Source organism: Tinamus guttatus, unplaced genomic scaffold (genome assembly GCF_059628265.1).
Source record: "Tinamus guttatus ecotype Peru unplaced genomic scaffold, ASM5962826v1 Tinamus_guttatus_pri_ptg000503l, whole genome shotgun sequence".
Lineage (NCBI taxonomy): Eukaryota > Metazoa > Chordata > Aves > Tinamiformes > Tinamidae > Tinamus > Tinamus guttatus.
In genome coordinates, this window is record NW_028289037.1 from 453,231 (window position 1) to 467,127 (window position 13,897).

Consider the following 13,897-nt stretch of genomic DNA (forward strand, 5'->3'; position numbering starts at 1 on the left):
TTGCAAGAAAGCTCTCTAAAGCTGAAAAAAATAGGCTAATAGCTCTCTGTGCTCTGCTTCCCAGAAGGCTACAGTTTGATTTCTTTTCTGTCAGGCTTCTCATGCAACTTTTTTTTTTTTTTTTCCTTTTGGTAATAGCAGCAACAATAGCAAAAAAAAAATAACAAAGCAGTTATTCAACAAATTCTCTTTTTAACTCTTTCTCTCCTGGTGCACATACTTCTGCTGAGAAGGCTGCCTCTTGGCAAGCTGTTAAGCGATTTTTTCCTGTCTCCTCCCTGCTTTAGGCTAACGGGCAATGACTGGGCTTTCCACTAAGAACAACTGAAAGATGTAATACATGCACACACATGTGGAAATGCACATAAGCAAACATGATGGAATTAGTATCATGCTTCAGGGGAAAATCAGACTGTGCTTCAGGCTCTACTTGGCATATAGTCAAAAAGAAAAGTTAAGAGTAAGATTTTGGCTTTGAGCTTATATATCCTTTGTTTGGGTGAAATTATCTCATCTGTGTTATTTAATTTTCTGTTGCTACATTCTGCCTCAAAGTTATGGTTTTGTACTACATTTAAAACACTGTTCTTTAGCAGGAAACTACTAGACACATAGGGATCTACTGCCTTGGAATCACTGAGTACAAAATATCAGAAACAAAGGCAGAATTGACATGAAAGCCTCTAAACATAAAATTTCAGAAAAGTGTGCGGATATTCTTGTGGTTTGCTGGTCAGAGGGCCACAATCTCATTTACTCTGGGGACCAATTATACCACTCTAGCAGAGTTAAAAGACTTAAAAGCAAACAGAGATTGTATTTACACCTACCATCTCTACACTCCTTTTCACTTACAGATTAATGCAATGGACCTTAATTAAATAAGCAGACTATATTTCTTTACATTAGGCCCCATTCTCACTTTCACTATGGTCACTCTTCATCACATTCACAGTGTAAAGATGACTTACTAGGAATCAGCTCTTTCTACATAAGAATTAAAGCCTTAATATAAGCACTTCTGCTGCAACAGACTCACTTCTGTCTCACGTGTCCACCTGAACGAAATCTAAAATGGTTTTCTGGTATCTAGCTCCTCTTAACTGAAGTCTCTCAGATCACTACACAAGTACCCAGTACTGTGAGTGCCTCAGATCAGCCCAGGCACTTTATTAGACACTGAGGAGATTATTTTTGTGACATATATTTTTATTGTATTTTACCATTCTACTTCAAGAATGGTAAGGTGACTCCAGCCTGCATATCCATTGATATAAATGTTTTAAATTAGTCCAGCGATTTGTTATGATCTGTTTATGGAAATGCACATTATGCTTTTTATTGTTTTCCGGTCACTGAAAAAGAGGGTTCTGCCTGAAGATGACAGAAATCATTAAGAAGAGAAATGCAATATATATATATATATATTTTAATTACTAGATGACTACATCTTCTAACTGCTTGGATAACAGATCACTTCTTATATGTTTTCCTTTCATGGAGCAGCTAGTTATTGACACACTTCAGACACACTGACATGATGGCAGTGCGCCAGTCATGGAAGCTAACTCATGTCCTAGCACTGCATTGCATTTGCATTGTGAGTTATTGATTTAAAAAAAAAAGGGGGGGGGGAAACAGATGATGAACAGCAGAGGTACCTCCTGGATCACTTTAATGACAATCCACAGAGGAAATGAATGTTCTTCATAGACTAGCATTAGACATGAAAAATAACAGATTGGCTGTCATACTGCCATCTTCTTTAAAACTAATGAGTTTAAACGTTCAGTAGTATTAAGACCACTTTAGTATCAGCTCTTGGTAGTGACCTAAATATATCAGTTTTTGCACTTTGAAACTTGTGTGTGCTTAAGCGTAACCTAAAGCTTTTAAAACTACATTGTTTTACTTTCCACTTTTAATTTTATGAATGTATTAACACTTTATCAAAAACTCTGTTTTTGGTAATGTTATGAGATCTTTTAAACAAACTGTATTTTCATGTGTATGCGAATTCCTGGTGCTCTCATCTCATACAAAATCTCTTGGAACTTCATTATTAAAAGTAAATGCATGTAATAAAGTCACATAACTAAAAATTCTCCAGGTTATAAAGGTAAGTCTGATGTTAGAAACTGCTTACGTAACCTTAGCTCAGCCTACTCAGGAATATGCATTACAATTTTTAATTCTAGTCCCCACACTTCTTTTTCTATACAAGTCTTTTCCTCATTGAATTGCAAAGGATGAACAGTGTCCACTAAATAAGTGATTCAATATTTTATTTTCTTATAGGTATTCAGTGAATTTCATTTATTCTACACTCATCAAACCTTGCAAAGCAGACTGATTTATTAATTTCCCTATATGTTTTTCCTGTGTTATTACTGCAGTATAAATGCTTCACTCACAATTAACTCACTTTCAAACTACCACTGTTTGGGAAGAGATAGTATTATCAGGATTTCACAGATGGGGAGCCAATGCATTTCCTCTTCAGAGCTTGACATTTTTTTTCATTAAAAAAAGAGGATTCCCTGCTCTCTGTAGCTCAGCACAGCATATATACGAAGGATGAGAATGCAGTATTTTAGACATGGGAGGAAAAATACTTGAGACATTTGACAGCATATAGTTGCTGTCATACAGGTTCTTGGTGTGAGCACCACCAGCACCGTATCATGCTCATGCTCATGAAGCACTTCTTGCAGAAATAGTTCCCCATTTCCCCTTGAACCATTTAGTTTTATTTCTAGATGAACTGTGCCCACATTTTTTTAAGCTCCTGTCCCATTCTTGGACCATGCAATAGATTCTCTTCCCTTTTTTTAGTTCTTACAGAAAAGCTATTATTTCTGCTATTTAGTAGATAAATTGCTACACCTAATCTGAATACCATCTCTTTTGAGGTCATTGGCTCTTTCAACCTTCCCTTTCTTTTGGATCTACTGGATGCCTCTTTTTCCAGACAATAGTAATTCCCTAAGGCAGAGGAAAGACTGGGCTGGAATGAAACTCTGGAGATCATCTAGCAACCCTCCTTCTCAAAGTACAGCTAGTTCCAAAGTTAGATATGGTTGTTAAGGGTCACATCCAAACTAGTTCTGAAAATCTCCAAGGACGGACGTTTCACAGCCTCTCCAGACACTCTGTTCCAGTGCTTAAGCGCTCTCGTTCATCTCCTCTCTAACAATTTGGATCTGTGATTTAGAAATGACTCTAGTATTGTGTGATTAACACTACTGATTTTTAGTGGTATTCTCTGGTAAGACTTTCTACTATTTCAAGGCCTCTCCCACATATCTTCTGTAGATGATAAGTCAGCAGGTATTTTCGAAACCCCTGCTTTCAGATAGAGTGTTGAAAGGCATTAATTAGCTGCCCTCCTTGTCCCAGTTCATCTTCCACTACCAAACTGTGCATCTAGCATAATGAATATACTTCTTAGAAAGAGTTTGGAAATGATGTCATCCAGCATAAAAGTGGATTGTTTTGCTCCTGTATCTTGAGTGTTCTAGTGTTGATCTTTTCTTTATTCATTGCCTTACAGATCTTTAATATTTGCACATATGTGGAATACACTATTTTTTCTTCTCTCTTGTCATCACCAAGTGTACATCCTCTGGCTTCAAGCATACATGATAACTTTTTACTACATATGTCTACCGGGCTATGTACTTTCCCAGTATAAATTGCCATTAAGGCTTTTAACAAATTTAATGCATAGTTCAAATCGAAATCCAAAAAAAAATTCTGCTGGAGAATCATTTATACTGATACCTGCATGCTTACTTTTTCCCTTGGACTTACATCTACACAGAATAGACATTCTTGCACCCTACTAGCCTTATGTTTTGTGCCATAGGTTCAATTTTTCACATAGTCATTCCCCAAAATTGCACCCCAGTGTTGATGTTGATTTTTTCAAGATTTTTTTTAGAAAATTTGCTAGACGGACCACTATTATTCTCTCTTTTCCCTACTAAAATAAAATTGCCGCCTGCTGTTTTCTCCAGAGACATTCTTCAATTGCATGCACTGGAGGCTTTGCTCTCTTCAGCTTGCTTTGCAATGCTTAACATAAATCTACTCACGCACTTAGCTTTGACTCTTGACTGCATGATACTATCACTGGCAATTTGCTGGTTTTGTGCCTTTACAGTAGACTTCCCCTCTAACATGAACTGTGGCTGGTGCCTCTATCTATCTGAGACTGTGCATGCGAGTGACTGCTGACCTCCTGCACATTATCGCTTGCATGTGATCATTACTGATGCAGTCTTTCATCCACTATGGATGACTTACACTCTAGCCATTCTAGTGGTATCTTAGGACGTTTAAGTGCTTTCCACTTGCCTACATCCTTTCCACTTCTTTTTTTGCCTCATCCCATTAAGGGTTTCCTGCACTTCACTCTCCTCGGTAGTAACACTCTCCTCAGTGTTTTTTTCCTAATCTGCTGCAGCCAGTCGATTCACTCAGTAGGTTTTCAGCTTTCTTAGGATTTATTCTCTGAATGGAGAACTCCTCTCTCTGAAACAGTGTGCTTCAAATAGCAACAGCAGCACATCCAAATTCCTTTTGTTTGCTTCAGTAAATTTTCCCTTACAGGTATCTGTAATTGTTGTCATCTGTCTGTGCAAAAGAATATAAGAAAAAGAGAAGCTTTCTCCATCTGTGCCTGAGGTCCTGCAAAAAAAGAAAACTGATTCTACCAATTCAACTTATACATTGAATACATCTTTTTTAAAGGTTCATAGGCTGTACACCTCTCTCCTTTCTCCATATGAGGAATATAAAACTTTTCTCCAGATTTTTGCTTTTTCCCAGCAACACAATGAGACTCACAATCTGGCTCTAACAGTAAATACTATGATCTAAACAGGATTGCTTAAATTGCTTTTTTTTTTTCTGAGATTCAGATTTCATGTGTCTACACCTTGCCCTCTGAAGCCCTGCACAATAAACACATGAGTGAATACCAGACAGTGCATCAGCATTTTAACTACATGTGACAAGAGTTCAGAAAGGGACTGAAACCTTTAGGTACATTGAACAGGTCTCTGTGAATGGCACTGAATTGCTCACAGCAATGGTAGGTTGACATCCTGTAGCAGGTAAGTCCTGAAGGAAAATGAAACTCTACAAGAGATCTTCACAAATATTTGCTAGTAGCAGGATTCTGGCAGGACTCAGAAGAGCGGGCTTGACTAGGAACATTGTCATGTGCATGACTCCCTCAGCTTGATCTTCTCCGTTATGAACCTTCTTGTCTTCCACTTCTGTCTCCCCCAGATGTCAGCTCTTTTCTCTCAGCTCATTTCTTCTCTCTGTTCATCCCTACCATTCACCATTCCCAGCCAAACCCTAAGCCCCTCAAAGATTTCTGCCATGCAGGTATCAATCTCTTTCCCTGGCCCTCATGTCCTCCTTGTCTCCTTGACTTTTCCCTCTGCTTGTCCTCTGTGCTTTGGTTCTTGTTCTATCAGCCTTCAATTACGCAGCATAAACTGGCTTGCAGGACTTCAAAACTGTGGGTGAAGACCAAAGTTTTACAGTGATCTGAAACAAGTGTGTGTGTGTGTGTGTGTGTGTGTGTGTGTGTGCAAACACATGTCTGTATATGTGTTCTTACACAAAAAATAAAAGCTTCAGTCCTGACTCAGAACCTACCTACTGCCACATCCATTTTCTGCAGCATGGTAGTACAAGAGTTTCTCAGAGGAAATGAGTGACCAGAACTTGTGGACATATGCAAAACAGTCTATACTACACTAGGCAAGATTTTCAGAAACTATGAAAAACGAATATTTTTTTTTCAAATAAATAAATCCAAAGGCAGAGTGCAGAATATCTTAGCCCCAAAGTTTAATGATTAACAAAGTGGTAAGCTGATGAAACCAGGGTCTTCTGATAAATATGAATCTGCATTAATTCAGTTGTACATTGCATATGTATAACCAGATAGGTATGGGTATGTGCATATACATGTGCATATATATGGGTATAAACATATACATATAGCTACATACACATATGCACAGTTATTTGCCTGTGCTCTTATAGCAAACCTAGTGATGCCAAGATTCAGTCTTACTATAGTCACATAGCATACCTCAGGTGTCTCCAAACAAAGTTGTAAGCATTCTGTCTGAATAAGGCTCCTCCAGACTGTTTCATCTTTGTCCACCAAAGCCATAACCATCCAGAGTACAAGATACTTATTACATTATACTGCATTTGTTTGTTTGAATTAATAGTATTTACCAAAAAAATGAAATACCTTTATACATAGTTGATTCCCTTCAACTGCAAAAATAATTTTACAGTCAGGAATAAAAGTCTAGTTGCCATAAAAAAAAATCCTGCCATTCAATAATGCTTCCTTTTTCACTGAAAGAAAAAGGGTCAGTCTAAATAATAAAATTAGTTCTCAAACATATTACAAAAAATCCACAGAAAAGTAATTGGTATATGTAATTGTCTTCAATAGTTATACCTACTGTGATTTCTCCATGTGGAGAAACATATGTGATGACAACCACAATTCATTGCTTTAAGAAACCTGTTATCAATCATATACTCAATACATCACATGGATATAATGCATCTCATGAGCTGCATTACAATAAGTAAGGTATTGACAACACAGCACAAGTTATTTATGGAAACAGAGAAAAGATAGACTTTAATACCTATGAAACCTTGTCCCAGTATTTTGGTAGAGTATGAAGATACCTCCAGGTCATGGTCAGGGTTCCACAAGACCTTTTCTGTCTATACAGCTTCTTCTTGCTTAATTACACCTCTGTCTCAAGTCACCAGAGGCCACTAAGCCGCACTCCTTTCCCTTCTAATAAAAGGGAGCCTGCTACCATTTTGCCACTTTACAACCTGTTTTACCACAGGGTGGTCTAAAATATAAGGTTTTGTTTCATTTCTGTCACTGTGCCGACAATTCAAATATCTTTGCATTGCAATGATGGTGCAATATGGCAATGACAAAATGCTGTAGCGAGCAGCATTGTTTCTGGATGTGGATCTTAGAAATATGAATTATTTTGGATGCTAAGTGAAAGAGAAGAAACGACAGAGTTATGTGGCAACTATCTATCAATTTTTCCAGCGATTAATTCTGATTACATTAGGCATTTCACAAGATGAACATATTCCATACAAAACATGGCCTATTTTACTGCACTGCCAGTGAAGTTAGCAGGACTATGAACAGTTATAAATCCAAATGGATACGTGCTTTTTTTCTGAGTGCTGAGATGACTCCAGACTTAGGCCTTTCAGAAGCACATGCTATCAAATATCATGAGGCCTACAATAAAAAAGTGGAATACAGAATACAATAAAAAAGCTAGATCTCTGAGAACATATGGTAACAGTGATTATTATTTATTACTTGATGCTACTTTTACTTAAAATGTACTTGGCAAAATTTAAACACAGGGGAAAATTTTATATTATAATACACACGACTTAGGGACTAACATGAGTCAAGTAGCTTGTAGTAGGGCAACTGGCCCTCAGAAAATTAAAGGAAAACCCCAATTTGTTCCTGATCACTGAGTTTTTCCCCAAGATCAGGACTTAAGGGATTTTCTAAACTCTAAGTCCTACAACTCTGCACAGTCAGGAGAAACAGGATCAGCAAACTATGGGTTACTCTTTCAGTTTTTCAAAGAATGTCCTTAAACAGACTGTAGCAAAGTCACCAAATTACTCTAAATTGGTCTGACTAAAGTGTCCTTTAAATGAGCCTCGTGCTCGTCCCACTTGCTGTTTTCATTTGTAAGAAATGCAATTCCTGCAAGAGCTGCAATATAAAATGTTAAGATTCAATAAGCTCCTCAAACACTTGTGTAAATGGCTACACCGGCATGAATAATACCTAATATCAGTACATTGCAAATGCAAAATTATTACTGTAGTACAAACAAATTCTCTTCTGCTACAACATATACTGGAAGACAACACTTTCTATTAATTAATTAGGGAATTTGTAATGTAACTTTCCAGAAGGTAATCCCTACCATTAGATGCACAAGTGCACATACTTTTTAAGACACCTCTTCTACCTCACAGTATTCTCTCTGTGATGCAGAACACTTCCTTCTCTATATTTTTTCTTGTTGGATGTACTCTTTTTTCCAGTGCTTCACCTTTTCTTTCCTTCTGTTTAGTCTACTCCCCTTTTTCTGTATCCCATACCCTTCAGTCTTCATAGTGGTCCCACGCCAACAGCAAAGGGTAACCTTCCGTCTCACTTATACTTTGATGTTGTCTGGGGAGCAGGGATTTGGAGAGAAAAGAAAATGAGGGTTCCAGATGGACATGTTGGTAAGAACAGGAGTTCTTATCAGAAGAGATCTAACTAGAGATCTAACTAGTTACATGAGGAAAGGCAGCAGTCTTACATATCTGTCTCTACCAAAGGCGAGAATAGCTATGAAAAGTTCTTCAAGGTAATTAGGCAAAGCATCAAAGGAGTAAGTATCCTTCTCTCCTCTCAATGAGTATGGATGGCTGAAGAGATTGCATTTAGCTCATTTCAGAGCTGGAAATGTTCACATTCACAGGGTGTTTCAGGCTGTGCATAGTAGTTTGGAGAAGGACTATCATGACAATCTAAAGAACATCAAGTAACTTTTCCTGTTGCTTATGCTCCAATGAATGGAAGATGATATTCCTTAATAGCTAAAGAACTCTATAGACATCACTTCTTCTTCTTCTGTGAGGAGTTAAACTCATCCTTCAAAAGATGCCTACAATCTGTTTGCTAGATGATACAGAGCAAAAGGGAGAGCAACATAAGAAATGATCCACGTGATGAAGCAGCTATACAGCTACAAAAATTGTAGACACATGAATGGAGAGACAAAGATGTGGAAACTCTGGAGCTCTGCTCAGGAAAACACTGCCTGTGCAACAAAAAGAGAGACACTGATGGGTTCTGCATCAAAGACCGCATAAAGCATAACCGAGTTAGTATTGCTTCATGGATGGGGGAGGAGGGGGATAAATTTAAAAAAGCAAATCCCCTTGGGGAGTCATGTTACTTGTTCAGAACTCACTGCAATGAGGATAGCTTGATTTGCTTGATTTGCTACAGATGAACTGCTCTAGCACACACATCCTGCAGCGAAGAGCCAAATGCAAACAATATCAATGAAACGTCGTATTTTTTACGCAATTAACACTCATGACTGACAGCAGCTGGAGAGAAATCAGAACTAACATACTAACAGTAATCCATCTGCATACATCACAGTTAATGTTGCAGTCACATGAGCTTTCTCATATTAGAGCAGGCCTTAACATTGCCTGAGAGAAATGGAAATGGACAATTCACTCCATGAATTTATTTAGTCTTTGATTACCTTTCTCATTCTTCCATCAAGCTGTAAATAGTGCCACAGATTGCAGCAATTTCTGTTATGTGAGCACAGAAAACTAAGTAACTATTTCACCATAAAAACACACATAAAATTCAGTCAACATTTGAAGAGATGCTGTGCCAACACTAATAAAATAGTGGAATAGAAGTTTTGTCTCTTTTTCTTTTACAAGTATATCTCAGCACCACCTTAACTATAGAGTTTGACAACTTTCTACCAGTGACATTGTGTTTTAAGATTTTCATATCATTTAAAACAAATTTTTTATTGTAAGCTTTGTTATGAGATGATAAATTCATCTTAACTTGAGCAACCTCAAAATATGTCTGTGAACTCACTTGGCATTGCGCACAGAAGTGTCCAATTTCTAGGACAAAACAGCAGAATGAAAATCTGCTTTTCTAATTGTGGGGAGGCAGTGCAATGCTTAGTAGCACATCCCAGAAAGGGAAGGTATTTTCAAACACCTGCCTCTAAACAATAGCAATTTTCTAACTTGTGCTTTGCCCCAAGTTAGTGAAGACACTTCAAACTACTGTGAGCATGTGAAAGGCACGACGAGGATACATCACTGTATTTGTATACTTTTAGAATGTTAATTGCAAGAGCTACTGTAAACCACAGTACAGCTATAGATTCAAAAATATTGAAAAAATTATGAGGTGTATTATTCATCTAACTCTTGGTACCGTAAATAATATTCATCAAAAGCCAGGGACAAAGGCTAATACAGTTCTTTTCAAAAGATGGCTATTTTCAAATGCTTATTTTCAAAAACTAACCAATTCTGCCAAATCTGTTCCAAGTATTCTGTTATGTTTGACTAAAATAAATGATGAAGAAGCCACCTTGCAGAAGCTTATTTAAAAACACATGCCATTCTATGTCATCTTTACAGAACAAGACAGGGTTACAGTGAATAAACACTTGCAATGCAATTGTATTCAGATGCAGTGGATGAGATGTATTTGCATAAACCCTATTTTTCAATCTTCTTTTGCAACATCAGTACCGCACCATCAATCCATTTGACCCATGAGATTCCTGCAGGTATTCCTGGGCCTGAGGTGCAGAGACTAAGCTGATTCTTGCAGTAATCCACCTCTGGACTACAGCACCTGAGGAGGCAACTTTCTAAAAGTCAGTACTCACCTATCTGCAATAGGATCCTGTTTCAGAAGACATTTTAGGAACCATGGAAAAATCCACATCTGCATAGCCCTGATGTGCTTTATATCTATTCTCACCCTTAGTGCTATTTATTACCATTTATTTTACCACACTATTTATTTCACCTTGTGGTTGAATTCCAATATTTGATCTTCCTTGGTTTAATGGTAAATCTTTGTGTACTTCCATATAAGCAGATGAACAGTCATATTGAGCCCTCCATGAAAAAGCAACTACTAGCCCCAAGTCTTCCCCACCCTGTGAACCCCTGCCCTTATATAAGCCTTACCTCAACATTATGGAGCCAGTTAAATGGGTCATCTGCTCACTGGTGAGGTATGAAAAGCCATCAGTTTGTTCAGGAAACAGCCAAAATAAGAGTCCTTTGACATTTGTGACTATAATCTTGATTAAAAAGGTATACAGCTAAAATATGCCCATAAATACAAACTTTAGCATGGTTTTCCTAGTTGTTACTGTTGGGTGAATACCAAACCCAGCACTGGTTAACTGAGATATGCCAAGATCACCATGCTATATTGTATTAGCTTGTTCTACACAGAAGCAGTCCAGTGTCTGTTTTGTTCACTGGCAAATCCAATTCAAATTTCATCCAATATGAAGGACAGACTGTTAGAAACAGTGTTGTACACAGAATCTCGATTATTTTCACTTGCTTATCCCACTACCAAAAGCCATGCATGGAGCATAAGAAAACTTCAGCACCAACCATCTATGGTGTATGTTATTGATTTTCAAGCAGAAATTTTTATTTGAATTATCAGCACTGCTTAGCAGTCTAACCTTCCACAGGTGCTCCAGAAGAATGTGAACCACATTTTAAGGAGATGCGTAGCTTATAATACATCAGAACTACTTGCATTTGTACATGTACAACATTTGCATTGTAGCAAATGCCCCTCGGACAAAACACTATCCCTAGAGCAGGGTGCCACGCACAGACCCCAGGGCCACCTCCAGAGCTCCTAGCCCATCTACTTGAAACAGTGCTATCACAATGTACGTCTGGCACTGCCAGCCCGCGTCTCACGTGGGTCTCAGAGAGGCCTCTAGCAGGCAAGCCCTCTCCTCCCGGCAAGCCAAGCAGCTAAAAGCAATGCCAGAAATGGGTGTAAAGACCAGAAAGCAGCACAGAACAAACAATATGTAATTATAGGCTGTTACTTGGCAGGCTATTACAAGTAAACATTGATGTTCATATTGAAGAAAACAGGATCAGAGGGAAATAACACACAACCTCAGGGGCTGGTCATTCATCCCTCAGTGACATCATCAAAGCATCAAAGTCACCTTCCACCCTTGCTACATAGACAGCACTTGTGCTTCAGACATAGGTCACTTGTTGCTACCCTGCATGGCCTTGGCAGGGTGTGCTGGTGCCTCTTGGCCATTTCAATGGTGAATGTACTCAAACCAGCGAATCCTAGTGGGTGCTTGTCCTCCCAAGCAGAGACCCAAAGATGTAATACCGTGATACAACAGCAGAAGTTGAAAGTGCTCAGCACATAACCATATCATCCTGGGAAAAGCTCAGGCATGAGCATTAATAAGAGCTTCGACATTGACTTCAACAAGTCCCATCAGAGTTTGGACCTCAAGCCTGAACAATAATAAGAAAAGTGAGCCCTCCAGCTTTCTAACGTATGGGACTGATGGGCATTTCTAGAACTGAATTTCATGTTATTTGCTATCATGGTTTCAGGCAAGTGTAGTTCACTTGGCAAGATTCAGCCCACTTTTGGACAAAATTTGACATTTTTGACAAAATATGACAAAATTTCCAAAAATGTATTTTTTACTCAAAATCTGAATTTGTATACATCATTTTAAAAATAAATATAGAAAAGTCTTTCCCCTAGCTAATGATTTGCAGGAACTCTGAACCATGTTATGCTTTTTCTTCTTCCATTTTTGCTTATACAAAATTAATGGAATTAATAGTAGCTATTCAGCTCATGTTAACAGGACTTGTATATAAGCAAATGCCCATTTAGCTTCCCACAGGGCTGTAAGTATAGATTTTAAACACACATATAATATTAAATAGCTAGCTTTTTTTCCATTCTACTTTGATCAGAGAGGAGAGCTGAAAGAAAAACAGTTGTGCAAAACATTCTGCAGCTCATCATTTTCATCTTTAATGAAAATGTCCAAGGTTTTTAGATTCTTTCAAAACCATGTTGTAGACATCGTGGAAAAAGTTTGCTAAACTGCATTTAATAATCTTATCCTTGCAAATATATTATGCAATAATATTTCAACAAGTTTTTTAGAAAACATGCTTCTGTTCTTTCATCTAACATAAAAGCTTAGGAGCTGTAGAGAACTAAACTGTAAGAAAGCTCTATTGTTTGCAGACATTTTTATAATAAATAAAAAGATTTACCAGTTAACTTCTTCAACCTTCTTAAACTTCATAAACAACACATTTTGATGATATTTCCCAACACAGTCTGAATACCTCTGTTAAAGTACGGTATACATATCCAAACTGCAATCCAATGTATTTATGATCCAGCCTCATGAAAGTATCCACAAATATCTAAATGTAAGGCAAATCTGAACAGCCTATTCTCTGTAGAAGTACAATACAATTTACTACATATATATATATATATATGTATGTTCCTTATTCCTCCAGATTATAAAGTACTGTTACAGAGAGCTGTGGTGTCACTACCTACATTTTAAACTTTGCTACTTGAATTTCTAACCAAAGTTGGCTGGCACTGAGCCATAAAATTATAATGTAGACATGTGGTGAGATTAAGGCTTTGAAGGTGTTAATTGGTGTTTTGCCATTCATCTTAATAAGGCCAAGATTTATTCAGGATTTAACAAGTTGGCATATTTTACTGCATATAACTGTAACATTTTAGCCCATTCTGAATAATTCCATGCCAGCCAGTATATGACACTGCTAGTAAGCCTCACAAAAGTAACTGAGCAAAGGTTACCTACTGCTAAAGGTTGTCAGATGTCTGAAAAAAACAATAAAATGAACTATTAGCTCTCCTGGATTTAATTTATCTACTTCACACTTATGCTTAGGACTCTGAGTGATGAATTAAATTCCCTCTTCAGCTTAATATCACCTGCAGCTTGAGCTGTTGGAGGCAGAGAAACACCACCCTGGTCAGCACTGATATTCCTTCAGCCCTTGAAAAATGCAATATCCCTTCCAATGATCAAGCACAGGTTCTCCACTCTAATACTATCCCATGAACACAGGAGTCCAGAATACTGTGCAATAAACTCTTTTTCCCAAAAGGAGAGGCAAAAGCTTTATTTGCTTC

The 13,897-nt window shown here is 37.7% G+C and overlaps 1 protein-coding gene across 1 annotated transcript in view; it reads right to left on the reverse strand.

Annotated features, from left to right (window-relative positions):
- Window positions 1-13,897, reverse strand: part of CALCR (calcitonin receptor) — a 136,883-nt gene that overhangs the window by 121,953 nt on the left and 1,033 nt on the right. The window lies entirely within an intron of this gene.